At 34.0% G+C, this 22,493-nt stretch overlaps 1 long non-coding RNA gene across 3 annotated transcripts in view; it reads left to right on the top strand.

Moving 5' to 3' along the window:
• Window positions 1–1,435: 1,435 nt before the first annotated feature.
• LOC126825171 (uncharacterized) overlaps window positions 1,436–22,493 on the top strand; it is a 45,737-nt gene continuing 24,679 nt past the window's right edge. The window contains exons 1-2 of one of the 3 annotated variants that reach the window (XR_007681819.2): window positions 1,436–1,561; window positions 20,376–20,541. This is a non-coding gene — a long non-coding RNA (uncharacterized LOC126825171). Of the gene's footprint in view, window positions 1,562–1,780; window positions 1,805–2,341; window positions 2,500–20,375; window positions 20,542–22,493 lie in introns of those variants that run through there. The other 2 variants (XR_007681820.2, XR_007681821.2) reach the window with 2 other exon arrangements.

The following is a 22,493-nucleotide window of genomic DNA, read 5'->3' on the forward strand; positions in this document are numbered from 1 at the left end:
CTAAAGACCCCTACGCACAAGAAAATTATTGAAATAAAATTAAACCATATGTTAGTCCCGAAATGACCTGATTTGTGTCGAGTGGACGTCAACCAGATCTCTCTCTCTCTCCCTCTCTCTCTCCCTCCCTCATAACACATAATAAATTGTAACTGTTTGGTGGCTTAGTGAGTAAATCCTTAGCTCGCTAAACTGGTGGTCCTTGTTCGATCCCGTTGTTGGCCGAGAAAGTTCATCTAGATTTTCGGGCGTATATCCCCACCCCACCCCAATTATCAGAGACGCGGGGCAGAGGGCTTGACAAGGGTCAAAGTATAATCGTTCAGATGGAACGTAAAACCGAGGCCCCGGTGAACACATTGACGTGCACGTAAAAGAACCCAGATGGAATTTGGATTAAGAGTAAACAGAAATTTCCCTCATTGCACATTGTATGGCGTATGCCCGTCACTATAGCCCCTCCAACCTCGTGGGTTTTCTCCGGATCCTCCAGTTTCCCCCCACTGCTAAAGACCCCTACGCGCGCGCGAATTATTGAAATAAAATTAAAAACCATATGTTAGTCCCGAAATGACCTAGTTTGTGTCGAGTGGACGTTAAACCCCATTTCTCTCTCTCTCGCTCACCCCCCCCCCCCCCCTTAGGTGAAGAAAAGTAGGACGTTAAATCTCATAATTTATTGCTCTATCAAACAGATTTTGTTTATTTCTGTTTCTATGTTTACGTGTGCAATACCAGTTTGGAGAATTTTGAACAGACAGCAGCGGTTCCATCGTCGATTTCCGATATTCAAGGGTACTTTTACGTGCACTAAAATATGTACACGGTGGATCTTGGGTTTTAGTATCGTCTAAGCGACTAGGAATACGCCTAGACAATTAATATTCCATTAGTCTTTGACTTTCATTCAACATGACGCTGACTACCAGAATATTGATCGAGAATTTTCCTCTTGATTTTTAAAGTTTGTTTCCCCTTGTCAGTCATGCAGGACGTGGAGGGGGTGCTGACAAGAACAAGCCGCCTAGGCGTTCGGATACGGAAAAATCCTAAGAGTTTTACTCTGCACCTTTGACAGTTGGTACACTCCATGTCCGTTTTTTTTTTATAAACGACGTTGGTGTAGAACAAAAGCGCGTTAATCCTCGTTTCATTTATAGAAATCAGCGTATTGCATTCTGTTTATAAATATTATAATATATTGTATAGTCATACATTAATCCTCTTTCCAGAAATAACTAATTTTGAATGGGACAAAAAAAAAAAAAATTACAAATGTTGAAAACGTAATTGCGTTTTTAAGATTTATATTTATGTAATTAAGGTTTGAATTGCTGGCATTTAATCAAGTAAAACGCGTAGAACCACTCCCTGTCTTCCCCAAAGCGTAATTCAAATTACAGATTCTCTCCCCTGATGTATCAAGGGAGATAATCCATTTTTATCTGAATGAGGTCAAGTATGACTCATCTCGTGAGTGTGCGTTATATACTGGGTTAGATCTTCACGTATTACAGTTTTAAGCTAGGAGCCTGTAAGGTGTAAATCGTCGTATATTAAGGTAAGTCGTTGGGTGTTATAAGTAATATAATCATGGGGATTAACGGATTAATTTTACCTTAACAAAGGGTTAATAACGCCAGGTAGATAATGAGATTTATACACCTTGGCATCAAGGTAGAATCGTAACGGTCTGTAGACATTTGATCTTTTGCCGACAACAGACGTTGCAGCAGACAAATAGATGTTTGAATACCAGTGACAGTCTGCTAGGAGAGGACGGAACTGGAACACGCTAGTACATGTAGGTTTAGCGGTTTTTAGACATTTGTATTTTAATCATTCACTGAATTCTGTACCTAACAAAATTTTCTTGTTTTGAGATTCAATTTTTTCTTATAGACTTTTCCAATGTTTGATTTCAAATTTTGAAATATGTTTTATCGACCAATCATAACCGCTGTATTTTTTGTACTTGTTACGGTTGAGTAATTATTTATTCAGGTTTTTTTTTCTTGAACTATGAAAAAAATTATAAAAGAATAACAATGAATATGAATGACAATATAGATAATAAAAAGTTATTATCTTGAATCATAAACTTGAATCATGAATAAAAAACAATTTTTTGTTTTGTTTTTTTTTATGATCAAAGGTGCAGTGTTATGAATCATTGATCGCATGACCGAATAAGAATAAGATAGAAATTAGTTCTAGTAGTTGAAGGTGTGGTGTTTTTTTTATGAAACCACAACCCCGCATTTTATTATAATTGATGTAGGGTATACGGAACATTACGTATTACTTATATAGACTAGTCATTATTATACTTACTATACAATGAATATTCTAGACAGATGTGTGGTATACGGGGTATATACTATTATTAGTATAGTCACATGAGTGGGATATAAGTATTTAGAATATAGGCTCAGGCAGGATAGTCGACCAAAAGACTTTTACTTGTATATTTGTGATAAGTGATTTAATTATTATAAGGTAGGTTTATATATGTTATTTAAGTTTTTTCTACAGTATGGAGAGAAATGTTAACAAAAAAACTACTTCACAGAATATAAACACTGGATATAATTTTATAGAATACAATTACTGTTAATTACAGACTGTAGGATTCTTTTAGATCAAGTCGGGTCGAAATGTTGCTAAGTGATAAACAGAAATTGTATCCCATTATCCCATAAAATTGTGTTCCCTGTATTTCCAATTTAGTTACAAAATCCCATTGAAACAATTTACCCAGAGTTTTATCTTACCTTATTATACAGGAGAGGATAATGGAATTGTGAGACCCCCCCATGGCCAAATTCTACACAACAAATGGTTTAGATATATTTTGTATCGATCCATGATTCATTTCTGTTCTTTCAAAAATCTTTATGTCCTTTAAAAACATGGGACGTTATTCACTTTAATTATTTAGACCATTATCTTATCTTATTATATACATGTAGAAGAAGATAATGGAATTGTGAGACCCCCCACCCCCCACCCCCCATCCATCCGCCAGGGCCTAATTCTACATAACAAATGGTTTCAATAAATTTTGTATCGATTGATGCAGTTTTGTTCTTTCAAAAATCTTTAGGTCCTATATAAAAACATGGGACGTTATTCATGTTAATTATTTAGACCATTACTTTCTGAATTAGTTACACAACATGCAGTGTCTGGCAGGTAATCTGTCACAAACAAAGTATCACAAAAACGAAATAGTTTAAATGACATTTTAAAATTTTGAATTTGAAAATGACCTGATGAGATAAACATCTTTTTTTTATATAAAATACATGTCGAGGATGTTGTAGGCTTGTCACGCGATATTCAAATTTTCAAAAAAAGGATATTTTAGTCTCGGTAACAAAGAACTTGTACAACTGGTTTAAAGATATAAAAGCGGTCCGATTGGTTTAACAAGATGAAAGGGGAGGTGATGTCAGGTTTTACTACCTCATGTAGTGTTTAATGTCGTATTTCTTATACCAGTCAGTAGCCCACTATATATTAGTTTTAAAAAAAACATAGCCTATTTTCTATATGTTTCAATTTTCTGTGTCAATCATAATTTATACCAGTCAGTAGCCCCCGATATATTTTAAAAGAAACATGGCCTATTTTCTATATTTTTCTGTTTCAATTTTCTGTGTTAATCATAATGTGTATTTTATTATTCTATCTATGTTGTGTTCCTATATTGTTTGTTCAGTCTGGTTTTTGGTGTGTAGTAATTCACCAGGTTTATCTATTATTAAATATGATGTAATTGTCCATGATTCTCCCTTGTAGAATAATGTACCACGTATCTCATAACCAGTACCTGCGGTTTGAATTCAAGTGATCAGATTGGTTGAGACTTTAAACATTAATACTATCACTGTTCAATTTTCCCGCCTATGTTTTATTTATTTAATAGGTGCAGAAAAGTAGGATCAAGACCCCATTCCATTCATTCATTGTTTATTTAACACAAATTGATAGATGAATTTTAAATGTGGTACTGTACCATAGAGGTAATTTAGTTCAGGCGTTTTTGGTTCTTTACTATTTGAGTGGGTTTGGATGGTCTAGTGGTTTGATTGGTGTAATGTGTAACCATCTAGGTCTGTCATTGAGTCAAGTGGTGGGGTTTTGATTCCCCGCTGTATGTGACAATGAATAGGGTCACTCGTCCAACCTCATGGGTTTTCTCCAGGTCTTCTGGTTTCCTCCCACTGCCAAAAACCCCTACTGCGAACTATTGAAAAAAAATTGAAACATGTTAATCCCAAAATGACAGTGTGTGTGTCTCTCTCTCTCTCTCTCTCTCTCTCTCTCTCTCCTGTTTTGTTTTATTTTTTTTTATTCCATTAACTGTTTATATTTAAGTATCTGGGTTTTTTTTCTTATTAATTGTTAAAATCTGCTTCAGTGAATTTCTGGAAATCATTGTTGAACTATTTATTTTTTGAAAGATTTGATGAACTTAATTTTAGTTGGTTGCCTAGTGATTTAGAAGTCCTTCAACTGTTGTTTTATTAACGTAATGATAAATTAAAGTTTGTAGGTTTCGTAATTAATATAAAAAATGTCAGAGCCTGAAGATATATTTTAGAGAAATGGAAAGTAATTGAGTGTATTTAACTGAAGGCAGAATGTGTACTAGATTTCGTCGGTAGGCAGACGAAGTGACTTATCTTCCAACCGTAACCTATTGACAATAAGTCACTTCGTCTGCCTACCGACGATTTGAGTACGTAAAGATGAATCAGATGCTCAACATAACTAGATGTAGATCATTTTGAGATTTGGGTCGCCTGTCCAACCTCGTGGGTTTTCTCTGAGTCCTTCGGTTTCCTTTCACTGCTGAAGACCCCTACACGCAAGCGAATTATTGAAATAAAATTGAACCATGTGTTAGTCCTGAAATGATCTTGTTTGTGTCAAGTGGACTTTAAACCGATTAACTTACTGTACATCGGATTTTGCCTTATTTTGATTGCCCACAGACTTGTAAAATGGGGTTAGGAAACCAAAAAACAACTTACAACTTTGTGATTTTCAATTGAAAAATGTAAATCTTTATCTGCCTTATTTCACAGGCATCTTTACTAGTGGTATTAACCTAATTTTAATAATTATTGGCCCTATTCTACTTGCCCACAGGAGTCTTAAGGAGTGAGATTAACTTAATGTACCTTACATGTAAGTGGTTGTTGGGGAGCTGTGGTGACTCAGTGAGAAAGTCACTGTCTTGCTAACCTGGAGGCCTCTGGTTCGATCCTCAGGATTTTTAAGCGTGCCCCCCCCCCCTCCCCCCGTCATCTTGAATACTCGTGATTTCAAATTTTAAACCTGGATTTGACCCATATACTCTGGTGATTTTCAGTCATATATAATAATATTTATTGTGTTTATTTACATGCATAGTTTAATATAATGCAAATATTTAGAATATTTATTAAAATCAATATTTAGGTATGGTATATTTGACATATTGTATTGTGTTATTATACTGTCTGTTGGTGTCAGGTGTATAGAATAATAATAATAATAATAATAGGTAATTCATAAAAGATTTTTTTTAAAAATGGGTCAGTATTCCAGGGTAAATGTGTATTCTAAGATTCCAAGCAAAATGTTTTCTTTAATGTGCTTGTTTCCCGTATAAACATACACGGGTAAATGGAAAAAATTTAGATGAGAAAGGATCTAGTGATGGCTTCACTTATTAAGATGCATTATGTAAGATTCAGACAAAAAAATGACCGTTCTTGCTGTAATAGTTCAAAAATAGATACTGAAAAAATTTCATTAAAAAAATCGCGGGTGTTCAAATCCATTTAAATTTCAACCATCTGATGGTCTAGAGAGTTGATTATGATCTTGTCATGTTAATAAATGTCTAATTAATAGTTTTTATAACATTTGAAGCCAAAAGAGAGAGAGAGAGAGAGAGAGAGAGAGAGAGAGAGAGAGAGAGAGAGAGGAAGGGTTTAACGTCCACTTGACACAAATTAGGTCATTTCGGGACTAACATGGTTTAATTTTATTTCAATAATTCGCTTGCGCGTAGGGGTCTTTAGCAGTGGGAGGAAACCAGAGGACCCGGAGAAAACCCATGAGGTTGGACAGACGACCCTACTCCTTGTCACGTACAACCGGGGATTCGAAACCATGCCAGTCGACTCAATGACAGACTTTATGATACAGCGCGCGCACGCTAACCATTCAGCCATCAAACCCCCCTGAAGCCAAAAGAAAGACCTGCAATGGACAGATTTAGCTCTTACATAATGTATCTTTAAAGCAGATTATGCAGAAAATTGATTTTGGAAATTTAATATCACAACTAAATGACATCATTGATACTGTATAAAAAAAAAATACAATGTAACTTCCTTTTAACAGTAGTGACGTGTCATGTGATTTTCCTTATACAGAGCTGACTTCATTTGTCTAGATTTTTATCGTTCAGTATTTATTGTGGGGCAGATAAGCCGGTAGTTCCTTATTGAAGTTTTTATGTCACGATTATAAAAAGCTTTTAAATAAAGGTAATTAAAGCCTAGATTTTTCAATTGGACCATCATGTTTTAATGGTCTCATGTCTCATCATGGTCTTATGTTTAAATGGTTATCATGTTTTAATTTCAATTTTGGTTGTGTGGAAAGTTTTTTGTATGGTCACATATGCAGTGCTAGGAAAGTATAGTGAGGTTCCAGTATATGTTTAACCTCTGTATAGTGAGGTCACAGTATACATGTATGTTTAACCCTTTGTATAGTGTGGTCACAGTATATGTTTAACCTCTGTATAGTGAGGTCCCATTCTATGTTTAACCTCTGCACAGTCAGGTTCCAGTATATGTTTAACCTCTGTATATTTTTAAACCTCTCTATAGTTAGGTTGGTCACAATATATTATATTTAACCTCTGTATAGTCAACAACAAGTATATCATGAATTATTATAATTATGTGAAGTATGTGTAGACAATATGTGGCAACCGCTGTTAAACAATCTGCCAATGAAATTATTATAAAGACAAGTTAAACCATATACTATCTTCCTGTCTCAAGATAATATACCATCCTCTGTAGATAATATAAGTACATCAGCACCACCTACATGTATAAGTGCTGGAAATTTTGTTGTTGTTGTTTATTACAGATTTAACGTCCAATACAATGAATATGATATTATGGACAGGTTGATTTAATTAAATTATTTACACTTGAAAATTGTTAAAAACACAAATTATAAAAAAAAGGTCCTCGGATACCAAAAGAGAGGGCGGGTTATCTTCTCCCTTTGTCATAATAAAGTTAAAACAGGAGGTCCAACTGACTCATGTTTGGCGTCATCAGAGCGGGTAGAAAAAAACCCGCGGGGAAAAAGAGTCTGCTGGCTTTATGTGGAAAAAACACATAGCTGGACCTGTAGATTATTTACAAATTAAAAGTTTAAATCTTTTGATGGGTCTGTTTTTAATCTGATTGAATCCAAGCCGGGAGATTATCTGTTATTGATATTTTGATTTTATTTTCTTAATTAATTCTTAAATAATTAATCTCAGTACATTTAGTGCGAAGTAAGTCGTTAAATCAAATAAATTAAAGGATCCCCGCCCGCTGAACAGTAGCACAACAGACTTGGTAGATTTGAAGATTTTTTAATAATACAACGTTTTGGGTAAAGATGCCCTTTATCAAGTCGTTAAATGTTAGATATTGGCCATAATATATAAATGAAAATCAGCGGCTTAAAATGATTGATAAAGCTGTCGCGTGTTTACTGTAGGTACATGTACATTGTTTAATCAATCAAGATATAAAATTAGACTCAGCCCATTATTGACTCACTGTGTTATTCTAATGTCTATCATGTTGAGATTTTCTTTGTAATCTTATAGAGAGAAATGGTTGGTTGCCAAAAACTTGCTGACTAATCATCATATATGTTGAAAAATCAGATGAGAATGTTAAAATGTTTAAAATTAAATAAACACTGACACAGAAGTTGTGATGATACATTGTACATGTACCACCTGGAGACAGGCCCAGATTGTCATGGTTTAATTTAATACAAGACCTTGCTGGTTCAATACAAGACCTTGCTGGTTCAATACAAGACCTTGCTGGTTCAATACAAGACCTTGCTGGTGGAATACAAAATGTTGCTGGTTCCATGCTGGTTCAATGCAAAAACTTGCTGGTGGAATACAAAATGTTGCTGGTTGAATGCAAAAACTTGCTGGTTGAATACAAAATGTTGCTGGTTGAATGCAAAACCTTGCTGGTTGAATACAAAATGCTACTGGTTGAATGTTGGTTATGGAATACAAAACCTTGTTGGTTGAATACAAAACCTTGCTGTCGCATACAAGACATTGCTGATAGAATGCAAAACCTTACTAGCTGAATACAGAACCTTGCTGGTTGAATGCAAATCCTTGAATTAAAAAAAATAAGATATGAGAATCTGTCCACCACACACACACACATTGCTTGTATATTTAGGGATGTACATGTATGACTTTTACTAGAGTACCTTTTCAATTCTGTGAAGTAGAGATTTTTTTACTTTTCTGCTATAATTTCAAACCAGATTTTTTGTGTAGTAGCTCTTCTGGCAAGTTTTGTTTTTAGAGAATGTAGATCTGCAAAATGCCACCCTCTGTTTGTAATACCAAATGTTAATCCTGTATAATACTACATCACTTATCAAATCAGAATGTACAGTGTATGGTATAGTACATACATGTATACTTCAAAAATAAAATACCTCAAAATATGATAGATTCACAAAAAAGGCAATTTTATGTGGATTTTATTGGATAGAAATATTTCTAGAATGAAGTTAAGCCATCTTCAAGTTTTGATATCTATTTTTTTATGTGCGTTTGTCTCGTATATGTCCATCAAGTTGACTGACGTGACAGATAAATGTATAAAAACCTTCCCATTTAAAATACAATATAAAGTAACAGATGTTCCGTTCTTGAAAACATGATGAGATATGACGATCAAATGAAATAAAATATATGATAAGATATGACGATCACTCAGTCATGTATTTAAGATGAAATAAAATGTGGTTAAACGTTTACGTTTCCGCACTATATGAAAACAGGCATACATTATGCAGTGTTCTGTAAGGGAAATGTTGCTCTGACAGCGGAGGTACAGTCCATTCTTGTTTCCATTTACCGGGTTCATATTTTTGTATCACCCAAATAACTAGATGATTTTTCCTGCCCAGCCCTCTGGAGGGTTGCAAAGGCCGAATGGTTAGCATGTGCGCGCTGTATCATAAGGTCTGTCATTGAGTCAACTGACGTGGTTTCAATTCCTCGGTTGTATGTGACAAGGAGTCCAACCTCGTGGGTTTTCTCCACATCCCCTAGTCTCCTCCCATTCCTACGCGCAACCAAATTATTAAAAAAAAAAAATTGAACAATGTGTTAGTCCCAAAATGACCTAGTTTGTTTTGAGTGGACGTCAAACCCCATTTCTCTCTCTGTCTCTCTCTCTCTGTGAGTTTCTTGTCTGCAGATTCAAGGTCTTTCTGGAACATCTGATGTCACTTTTGCAGTAGTAAGAGAAGAACACCCAGCTGACAAAGCTACCAGTACAGTCAGTGAGCATTGTCTCACTTCCATTTAAGAATGATCATATCTCTCATAGCCAAGTGTACAAGATGGAGAATGTTAAACAGTTGATATATAATTATATAAGAATACTGAGTAAATGAATTATATACGCGTGTGTGTGCATGTTATGCATGGTATGTGGTGTTAAGTCAGGTTGTGTACACAATGGTGTAGGAATACGAAGCTAGAGATTGGTAGATAAAATGTCAAATCTGCTACAGCTGCGTTGTACTTACCTAAATAAACATTGACATTGAGTTTAGTTTTTGCTTTGATGAAAATTGACAAAAGGACTGCAGTATCTCAGATTTTGCATGCATTAGGCAAACATCTTCTACTTTCATCTTCTTTATTAAAATATTTTTAAATTTTAATATTAAGTTTAAAGGAGAAATAAAAAAGGGCTATACAAACATGTAATTACTGGGTGGTCCACAGCAGCCTAACACAGACCCATCAATCTACTGATATGTACATGTATCTTAATTGATATGTACTACATGCTGTTAACAAAATTCTACAAAGTGAGCAAGGGAATCATTATAGAAGTAATAAACCAAAATTGATGAAGTTCAAAAGACATCTTTAGTTCTACTAATTTGAATAATGTACATATTTTTCAAACAGATCAGATTATAATTTTTGTCACTAAAAGATTCTTTAAAGTCATGAAGGGCCATGTATCTTAATGATATGTATCTTAATTGATATGTATCTTAATTGATATGTATCTTAATTGGAAAAATAGAGGTGGAAGAGCAACACTGCATTTAAAGAGTACTAAAAGGCTGGACAGGCCGATTGATCTGTGTAGCTGCTGGATCAAACGATAATGCTGGAAGAGAGCATAGACATAAATGAAAATATAAAAATCTTATTTCTAAATTACTGATTATAAAAAAAATTAACACAGACAGCACCAATCTACTCTCATGTATTTTAATTCTAAATTACTGATCTTGAAGTGTCGACATTGAACAATTACCGTAAAAAAATAAAGCTGTAGCACATGTGGCACAAAGAAATGAAATTGGGTTTAATGTCCTACTTTTCTGCTCCGTCTGGGTTAATGAAGACGGGGTTGGCAGAGAGAACCTTATATGTACATTTATATATTGTATAATGGAGGCTGGTGAAGGTCAACAGGATGTAGACATATTTTAATTACTTCACTATTTAAACAAGGTAGAAACAGGTCACGTTAATTCAACATGGCAGACCATTTCCATCTCTCATACTCTTCACAATTCATGATCTTCTAATGTCACCATTTCTTTGATGATTATAGCTAGATACATCAACTCAAGTTAAAGGCATTTTTCTATTCTGATTTTTTGGTATTTGTTAAATGATGTCAGTTAAAATCAATGGTATTCGATGAGTGTTTGTTGCCATCCCCATAGCCAGCCAGGGGAGTGACCCCCTGACCCCCTAAACAGTTCACTGCCCCTTCGCAGCCAGCAGGACTGTTTAATATAAATAACAATCAAAAGCAAATCAAGTAATATTCAAAAACAGATCAAGTAATATTCAAAATTGTTTCAAGTAATATTTAAAAATAAATCAATTAATATTCAAAAATAGATCAAGTAATATTTAAAAATAGATCAAGTAATATAATATGTAATATTCAAAAATAGATCAAGTAATATTTAAAAAAAGATCAAGTAATATAATATGTAATATTCAAAAATAGATCAAGTAATATTTAAAAATAGATCAAGTAATATAATATGTAATATTCAAAAATAGATCAAGTAATATTTAAAAATAGATCAAGTAATATTTAAAAATAGATCAAGTAATATAATATGTAATATTCAAAAATAGATCAAGTAATAGATCAAGTAATATTCAAAAATAGATCAAGTAATATTTAAAAATAGATCAAGTAATATAATATGTAATATTCAAAAATAGATCAAGTAATAGATCAAGTAATATTCAAAAATAGATCAAGTAATATAATATGTAATATTCAAAAATAGATCAAGTAATATAATATGTAATATTTAAAAATAGATCAAGTAATATTCAAAAATAGATCAAGTAATATGTAAAAAGACATTAAGTAGTATTCAACAAAAACTCAACTAATACAAACAATATTCCAAAATAAATCAAGTAATATTCAAAAAGAATTTAACTAATATAAGTAATCATGATCATTTGCTTGATAACTTTATGAGGACTCCAATGAAATGTCACTTTAATTGAGTTCTTTCATATTATGTTTTTGTGTTTATTAATATAACCCCTTGTCAGTGATGCAGAACGGAGGGCCTGACAAGGACAGCTGTCTAGTCCTTCGGATGAGACGAAAAACCGAGGTCCCATGTATACATTGGAATGCACGTGAAAGATCCCTTGGCAGTTGGAATTCGATATAAGAGTAGGCGATAGTGCCGCTGCCCAGGCAATATTTCCCTCATAGCACACTGTATGGTGTTTGCCTGTCTTCATTAGCCCAAAATAGGAGCCGAACAGTAGGACGTTAAACCCCATTTCATTTCATTTCATTTATTAATATAAGTAATATTCAAAATGAACTTAACTAATATAAATAATATTCAAAACCTACTCAAGGAAAGTATATTGATTTGAAAGGTTAATAGTTTCAAAAAATTTAATATTTCAATTGAATCAAATAATCAAATAGTATTTAAATAATGACTTTAGAACATGATAATAGGGTAAATAAACATTTGATGTGGCCACTAGTTATCAGAGACCTAAATGAAACGGATTGAAATGAAATGGGGGCTTTAACATCCTGCCAGAGTCCTAAAATACAAATAAAGCAAGAGTAGGAATCTGTTAAAATCTCATCAATCACTCTACATGTGGTCGCCAAGACTATTTTAAAATCATTTCAATCACAGTCAGTTTCAGAATGAGTTGCTTCAATTGGTTTATAATGTGACGTAACTCTAAATAAATTTTTTATGTTGTCACATGTTTTATTAGTCACAAGATAAATCTTAACTAGATAAGAAAGTTGTTTTTTTTTTACCTGAAAAGAAAGTTTTTTCTTTTTTTACCTGAAGAAAAAGTTACATACGTATGTATGGTTTTTCCTGTCTGTTTCGTAAGATATAAAAGCTGAATTTATTTTTGTTGTAAATGGTTTTATAATAAAAAACTGACACATTAAAACATTAATGTGAGCAATTGTATGTTATTCAAATTCAGAATTCAAAAGCGGGCGATTTTATGCTATTCAAATTCAAAATCTATACTCTTAATCTTTCTCTAAATCTCAATCGCTGTATCATAAGGTCTGTCATTGAGTCGACTGGCGTGGTTTTGAATCTCCGGTTGTACGTGACAAGGAGTAGGGTCACCTGTCCAACCTCGTGGGTTTTCTCCGGGTCCTCCGGTTTACTCCCACTGCTAAAGACCCCTACGCGCAAGCGAATTATGTAAATAAAATTAAACCATATGTTAGTCCCGAAATGACCTAGTTTGTGTCGAGTGGATGTTAAACCCCATTTCTCTCTCTCTCTCTCTCTCTCTCTCTCTCTCTAAATCTCAATAACAAGTTTGGCTCTGTCTGGAACACTGTTGTGGATTCCTGCTAGCTTCATCAAATTGTGATCTATCTCCAAATATCAATAAAAAGTTTGGCTCTGTCTAGACTCTAGAACAAGGCTGTGGATTCCTGCTAGCTTCATCAAATTGTGATCATGAATTGTTGATTTCTGTGACAAATTACTGTAATCTCCTTAGAGCACAGACAGACAGATGTTGAAACTCTGCATTGAATACATATATTCATTGATGAGATACAGTTACTTTTGCCCTCTTTCATTTCATTGAGATTTTCAGAGTTCCTGCTCTCAGAAAAAAGTCTTTATAGACTATACAATGTAGCTGTGTTTACACTTCGCTGCAATAAGCGTACCATACCCGGAACTGTTTCAGGACAGGACGCAATAAAATTCAGGAAACTGCACCGTTTACATTGCTATACAATAACCGTTCTCGAATCCATGTCTGGCAAGCTAAATGTTTAAACTCTTCACAGAAAAGTTAATTTCAGTCATGGAGAAAAGGGTCAAATAAGGGTTTTTAATACGATAATTTAACCACATCAACTCACTTCATTGGTCCAGATTGGCACGGTTGTGTTTGACCCATTTACACTACAAAGAAAATTAACCATTCCGTTCTTGGCACTGTTCCTGACAGTGCTTAAATTTTGTAACGTAATATCAGTTCTTTGTTTAAAAATTCGTAAAAATCATTTAAAATCATCAAAAACCATCTAATTTGTACTTGCGTCCAGTTTAAAACTGATTGATTATATTTGATAATGAGTGTCCAATTTACAAGTATTTAATTTCCTGACCATTGTTTAAAAATTTAATCATCGAGTTGTTTATTTTTTAATAGTGATCAAGAAACTAAACGCTTGTAAATTGGGCACTCATTATCAAAATTCAATGGTCAGCTTTAAACTGGACAATTGGATGATTTTTGATGATTTTAAATGATTTTTAAGAATTTTAAAACAAGGATTTGATATTGAACGAATGTGAAGGAAATTAGTGGTAGATAGACAAGATTAAATAATACCCAGGTAACAGTTTTTTATCTTTGTATTGTAGCTTTTTCCTCTAGACATGAAGATAATATAATGACATCGGCTATTTTTCGGTTTATTACATGCATGTAGCTTTTTTTCTAGAAAGATTGTGTCTATTGTTAGTTTTTTTAGTGAGTGGTTTATTTTTAGAAATCTCCCCAAATTGGGGCTTACATCTATGTTTACATGTACTAAACAAATAAATTATTTATTTAAAAGGATATAAGATACATGTAGCTGACATTTTATTTGAATTAGATGTTTTATTTCATTCATTTACCTCTAATTCAACATTTTGAATACATGTACACGTCGAAAGAGTGTTTGATAAAATATTTTGATGGGCCTTAATTTAATTGGATGGAATCCAAGCCTGTATATTAACCACTGTTAATTACATGCATTGTTGAATAAAACCATTTGATGAGCCTCAATTTAATCTGATTAACTCCAAGTCTGGAGATTATCCACCGTTGAATATGTGTACTTGTATATGATGAAAGACACTTACATGTATATGTGTTGGATAGGAGCCACGATGGCTAGGTGGTTAAGGCGCTGGCTCGCTAGACTGGAGGTCGGGTGTTCGATCCCTGCATTGGCCGAGAAAGTTCATCTGGATTTTCCGACGTGGTTTCCCCTTGTCAGTGGTGCAGGATGGAGGGCCTGACAAGGACAGCTGTCTAGTCCTTCGGATGACACGAAAAACCAAGGTCCTGTGTATACATTGGAATGCACGTAAAAGATCCCTTGGCAGTTGGAATTCGATATAAGAGTAGGCGATAGTGCCGCTGCCCGGGCAAAATTTCCCTCATAGCACACTGTATGGCGTATGCCCGTCTTCATTAGCCCAGTATAGGAGCAGAACAGTAGGACGTTAAACCCCATTTCATTTCATTTCGTTTCATGTGTTGGATAAAATCTTTTGATGGGCATCACTTTAATTCAAACCAGAAGATCATCTATCCTTGATATTTTGGTCTAGATGTGCAAAATTAGATATTGTCTAAAAAATTACAAATACAATGTAACAATCCACAGCTTTCATTCAGCATCCCATGAAATGCATCTAAAATTGAACAATATGTTGGTCCCAAAATGAACTGGTTTGTGTCGAGTGTATGATACTGTATTTACATGTAGATGATAAATGTAAAGATATGTAGGGCGGTACTGAACTTTCCTACATCAAGTTCAAATTTTCAATGGATGTTCTAGATGACTTTAGATTGCCAAATACTAAATTTCATCCATTTGATCAATGAGGTTTTATTTTACCATTTCTCCCTCATTGCTTATTTACAATATGTAGGCGGGTGGAAGAAGATATTCCCTGACCTGTCGACCTTCAGTAATCACCAGGGAGCAGGGAGGTATTTTTCCTAGTTTATCATAATAACAGACAGACTGGTCAGTTTGACCATCACATGACCTGGTAGTCAAGAATGTGGTCATTGTTAATTAGTTTCAGATGGCCAGTTGGTCAGTTGGCCAGGAAACCGCCATATTTATACACACATGATTGAACTGTGAACCCAAGGATAGATGTTACTTGTCTGTAAGCTCAAATCTTGGAAACATTTATTTTGTAAGTAGACATTTTAGAAATGCTGAGAGTTATTTTAATTAAAGATACATTAGTTAAGAGTTTAATAAAGAGTTGGTCATTCTTGCTATAATAATTCTAAAATAGATGATAAAAAAAGAAAATATTGAAAATTTCATTCAAATTACTTCATTCTCAGCCAAGTTATCATTGTTTGTAGTTTTGTTTGACAAGATGTGTGCACAGTGGTAACCAGGGCACTGGTATAATTGGGACTTAGCTTTGCTTTCCCATTTTTGAATTAAATTTTTAAATGGCAAACCGTTTTAAATTATTTTAATCTAGTTAAAATCTTGAGTATCTCGAGTTGATTATGGCCTGGATCAGTTAATTAATGTCTAATTAATAATTAGGTCTAAAGAAAGACTTACAATAGGCAGATTTAGCTCTTGCATAGTGTATGTTTAATTTATTACAAAGTGATTAGATCTATACAGTACAAAGTTTTGTTTTATAAGGAAGGTTTGTTTTCTTCTGTCTATAAGTATAATGCAAGTTTTTGTCAGAACACCATTTTCTCTCTCCCCGAATACATTTATGTTCTTAATCAGTTGCGATATTTGAAATCAATACCAATCTATACCTTGTGTGGGGGCAGCTGGTATTCAGACACTTGACATATATATTTATTATGGCATATTTTGTTGAAACTTTATCATTTAAAGTTTGGCAAAGAAACATGCTTTATTCAGATGTGAGGTAACATGTATACCATTGATAGGATGTTAAAGATCCCTTGACAATTGAAAATTGAAATAATAGTATTGTTGGTGTAGAAAAGTTAGACGTTAAACTCAATTTCATTTAATCGAAAATGTACGTGTAGTTGGAATTTACCAAAGAAATTTCTGTTGGCAATGTCAATAAAGAAGATCTTATGACAGGATCTGATTAATGATACTGGGATTGTTTCAGGAATCAGGGAAATAGAATTCTTTGATCATGGTTTTATTTATAAACTTGTGGTTGAGTCTGTGAAGAACTATCCCTATTAATCATAGATTCATCATCTGAAATTCTTCTACGATAAGGTGTTCCCATTACATACCTACATGTATCAACCAAAGATTTCAATCATGGAGAAATAATATTACTATTGATTCTACATGTACATTGGGGCCGACAAGGACATAGGAGGTGATGGGCATAGTCATTTGGATGGGATGAAAAACCAAGGTCCACTTTATGTTCATACTGGAGTGCATATAAAAAAAACTCGAAAAGAGTAGGTGCCTGGACAAAATTCTCATTCCCAGCATTGAACATCAAAATGAAATGAAATGGGCTGGGCTAATGAAGACGGACATATGCCATACAGTGCGCTGTGAGGGAAATTTTGCCCAGGCAGCCGCAAAAAGAACTCTTTGTTAGTCTCCAAATAACCCTAGTGTTATGTTGATGAGATGTTAATAACTGTATTTTACATGTGTTTGAGTATATATACATGTGGTAGTTGGTATTTCTCAGGCTAGGGTTTATCATGTTATAATAATTGGTAGAATATTTAGAGGTTGGCATGAGTTCAATATCTGACATCATACTTGATTAACTGTGTATGTATATATTATACTAGATATGTTCTACATGAAATGAGGATTAACGTTCTACTTTCCTATACCAGCTGCGTTAATGAGTGAGAAAGAGTTTAAAGTCCACTCGACACAAAGTAGGTCATTTCAGGACTAACATATGGTTTAATATGGTTTAATTTTATTTCACCTACAACCGGGGATTCGAAACCAGATGACTCAATGACAGGCCTTATGATACAGCACGCACATGCTAACCATTCGGCCATCCAACCCTCCCCCCTCCCCCATTGGGTTAATGAAGACTGGTATACACCATGCAAGGATGCAGTGCTCTATATGTTGTGTAACACCTGTAATTAGCCATAGAGAAATTCTCTAATTAATTTACCACAATGCTAGAATCATACCACATGCTTTAAATGGAACTTTCATGATTGATCTTGGCTTGAACTTAGAGAGAGATGGATTCTTCAACTTGTCAGCAAAGAATGTTTGAAGTTTCTTTGATTAAAGTTTTTCCGATTCCTTTTTCTGTCTAATCTATAGTCAGAAAGAAATAACTTTGTTTTGTAGGGTAGAGAGGGATGATGGGAGGGATGGCCGGGTGGTCTGATCTTTGAAATGATTTAGATGAAATAAGAACAAGGATAAAAGGGTCACTATTAATTCTGTTATAAATGTCTTAATATAGAGTAAGAAGATTCGTCAATCAACCAGTAAAGGGATCTGGAATAAGCATCATGACATGTTAAACTGACAGTAATAAGATCAAGTTTCCACAGTGATGCACTCACTGGATGTCGAGATCTCTCTCTGTAAACATACCAACCATCCTTCACACAAATGTACTTGTACTAATTTTAAAAATAGTCATATGTGTATACTGGTACAGGTTTATTCATCATTAAGCTATTTTCCTCCAGTTCATTCATCATTTAGCTATTTTTCTCCAGTTTATTCATCATTTAGCTAAATTTCTTCAGTTTATTCATCATTTAGCTAAATTTTTCCAGTTTATTCATCATTTAGCTAGTTTCCTCCAGTTTATTCATCATTTAGCTATTTTATTCATCATTTAGCTAGTTTCCTCCAGTATGTTTAGTATGAGAGATATGGGTGTCATGCACAAGGCAGGGTATTCCCAACCTTTCTAGAACACCTGACACCATTTCCCATTTTAATGGAAATAGTTATCGTTATTTTGTAAAGGATATATATGTGACCTGCTCCCTCAAAACCAGGCACTTGTCGCACAACTTCATTTTGTACTGTATGCCTTCTTGTTGCCGTGAATAAGCCGAACTCAACTCAGATGATACAACAAATTTTAAAAAGAATTGCATTTTTGGAAAGCTTAGGCTGTGGACTATTCAAATATGCTGCAGCTCTATTTTTATAAAAAAGACCAAGACAAGCGCCTGGTTCTGTGGAATGTAACATAGACTTGTATATTATGTACTATAGATACAGATAATGATTATTTGGGATGTAAAAGAGAACAGACCTGGACCCCCTAGTCTGTTATTTCTATAAAACACCTCATAAACTGTAGATTTACAACTGATGTTGTACATGGTATCTATAGGTTACCATGTTGTTAATGTACCAGAACTTGGTTTATCTCATGGTATCATGGTAGATATATTGTTGACTTACTCAGATTTAAAAATTAGAAGATTATATTGTCTGGTATCAGATTGTATGTTGGGTTACTCAGATTCGTTAATTATATGTAGAAGGTTATATTCTCTGGTATCATATGGTATGTATATTGTATGTTGAGTTACTCAGATTTAAAAATTAGAAGATTATATAAAATTCTCTAGTATCATATGGTATATATATTGTAGAAGGTTATATTGACTGATATCATATATGGTATGTACATGTATATAGTATGTTGGGTTATTCAGATTTGTTGATACAGTAGAAGGTTATATTGACTGATATCATATACATGTATGGTATGTATATTGTACGCTGGGTTACTCAGATTTAAATTTTTTTAGATTATATTGACTGATATCCTATATGTATATTGTTGTTGAGTTACTCAGATTTAAAAATTAGAAGGCTATATTGACTGGTATCATATATGGTATATGTATGTATATTGTACCTTGGCTCGGGGGGGGGGGGGGATTGGGTGGCTGAGTGGTTAGCACTTGCGTGCTGTACCATAAAGTCTGTCATTGAGTCAACTGGCGTGGTTTCGAATCCCCGGTTGTATGTGACAAGGAGTAAGGTCGCCTGTCCAACCTCGTGGTTTTCTCCGGGTCCTCCGGTTTCCTCCCAATGCCAAAAGACCCCCACGCGCAAGCGAATTATTGAAATAAAATTCAACCATATGTTAGTCCTGAAATGACCTAGTTTGTGTCGAGTGGATGTCGTTAGACCCCATTTCTCTCTCTCTCTCTGTACCTTGGCTCAGATTTATTCATTACATGTAGAAGGTTATATTGACTGGTATCATATGGTATGTTTATTGTTGAAGGTTATATTCTCTGGCGAGCCACGGTGGCTAAGTGGGTAAGACACTGGCTCGCTAGCCTCGAGGTCGGGTGTTCGATCCCTGCATTGGTCGAGAAAGTTCATCCTGATTTTCCAACGTGGTTTCCCCTTGTCAGTGGTGTAGAACGGAGGGCCTGACAAGGACAGCTGTCTAGTCCTTGGGATGAGACAGAAAACAAAGGTCCCGTATATACATTGGAATGCACATAAAAGATCCCTCGGCTGTTGGAATTCGATATAAGAGTAGGCGATAGTTCCACTGCCCGAGCAAAATTTCCCTCATAGCACACTGTATGGCGTATGCCCGTCTTCATTAGTCCAGTATAGGAGTAGAACCGTAGGACATTAAACCCAATTTCATTTCATTTCATTTATATTCTCTGGTATACAAATAATATGTATATCGTACGTTGAGTTACTTAGATTTAAAAATTAGAAGATTATAGAATTGTCTGGTATCATATATGGTATGTATATTTTATTTTTCAGACTTGTTTGTGAATCAAGGAGTTTAGAAGATTTCTGAAGTGTTGTGAATTGTGATATTTTCTTGTGAAAAAAACCCTGATAAACATTAAAAAAAATTCATAATGGCTGAATATGATGATATGAGCTGGCACACACCCATGTTTGTGGATAGAATTTTAGCACAAATGTAAGTAAAACGTTTTGTTGATCTTAAAAAAAAAACCATGGCTACTTTGTAACTATTTGTAAGCTATGTGTTTGTAAACACAAATTATTTGTCAATTTAAATGTTATGATCTTACCAGGAAAGGGTAGGCTTCTGATATTCAATATTTAAGACAAAATAAACATTTTATATGTGTACCATAATGCGTTTCAGCGCCATTTGTAACAAGGGACTCAAAGAACAAGGCTAGACATATTCCACAAGTCATGTCAAACAGTAACGTCATATTCTTATCTAGAGAGCATGCGCAATAAATATAATCGGTGTAGACTGGAATAACCAGATGCTAGAAATTTCTATTCGGTTTAGACTCATGCCGTATTTCGCTGGACCTAACTGATTTGAAATTACAGTAAAAACAGAAACCATTGAATGTAAATCAGTTTAAATACATTCATATTACATTATTATATGCTTGCGACCCATTTGTGTCAATTTCTAGGTGCCAAATATTAACGATTTAGCTCCTTTAAGTAGGAATGAATACCATGGAGTCAGACAACCGATGAATCATTATTTTATACCTAAAGTAAATGTGATTCAATCAACCAAAACATAATTCTATTTCTTTATATACTGACAAAACTTGATCCACATCTCTTGTTGAAATCTGTTTTCTTTATATGTAACAAAACCTGATAAACTCCACCTTACTACAAACAAATACCTGTATATATATCTACCTGTTGATACGTTTAACGAGAAATTATTTTTACCTGTTTCTACCTGTTTACATTAACTATATATGTCTTACTTTAAACACTGTGTCTGTACTTAAGGATCTTCATCTCCATCATCATATAGACAAAAGTAGGTTTCATGTTGTCCTTATTATGTACTTGAAACTTCATTTCTCCCATCAAAAGGCAAAACCTAGTAACTCACTTTTTTATCAAAATTGAGTTAGGACCAAATTTGTAGTTACTAGGGTATGTGCTTCCTGTTGTTGTACTAGATATTCCAATCTTTTGATTTTGTAAGCAGTTGCACCCATGACACAACCTAGCAACTTCCTTCATTTGCCTAGTACATGTATACCACAGCAAAACCTAGTAACTCAATAGTAAAATCAATGGGTGAGCTGGGGTTTAATATTCATTCATTCCGTTTTCCTTTGTTTTCTCAAAATAAGAAAAAAGTGAGTTACTAGGTTTTGCCTTTTGACGGGAGATTTTAGGACTGACATGCATACCAATCCTATAGTTATATCTATAACGCATTTCGATTCAGGGGCCACACAAACTAAAATTTTACATCATGTGGCCTGGAGATATACAAAAATATCAAGTGAAGAAAATTTTATTGATTTATTTCACTAAAATCGTTACATATTATCATGCAATACAATACTTTGAAATAGACAATATTAACCATTTTTTAAATTTTACACTGAATTCTTTTAGAAACTACCACAAAAAAAATAACCGTACAGAAGTCAGACTTTTACTGAAACTGAAAAGCAGTAATAAATGATTTCCGCTGCTAGTTTCTAAGAATGATCGACACGTCAGTTTGTTGAAATTTGTTCCCCTGGCCACGTTTAAACCCTGATCTATATTCTACCCTCGGGGAGAGAAACGGAAGTATCCAACCAGGGAAATGCCACAAGGTACAAAAAAAATATAAAAAATATAAGTTTTGTTCTGTGATACAATATTCAGATAGATTACCATTTTTTTGATTACTGTAGATATATTTTAAAGGGACAGTAACACTCTTGCTGGCTTGACAGCTCCAGAAAATAAAAAAATAGCCTTATTCTAAGTACTAGATGTGTTAGTGTCCTACCTGTTGTGTAAATTATCCATTAAATCCTATTTTACTTGTCCAGAGGGTTCAAAAATATATTTTTAAATCCAAGTCACATTTGAAAAGCTTTACGTCAGGCTTTTCAAATTATTTAGTTGAATTTT

The sequence above is a fragment of the Patella vulgata genome, chromosome 6 (assembly GCF_932274485.2).
Source record: "Patella vulgata chromosome 6, xgPatVulg1.2, whole genome shotgun sequence".
NCBI classification, from domain to species: Eukaryota; Metazoa; Mollusca; class Gastropoda; family Patellidae; genus Patella; species Patella vulgata.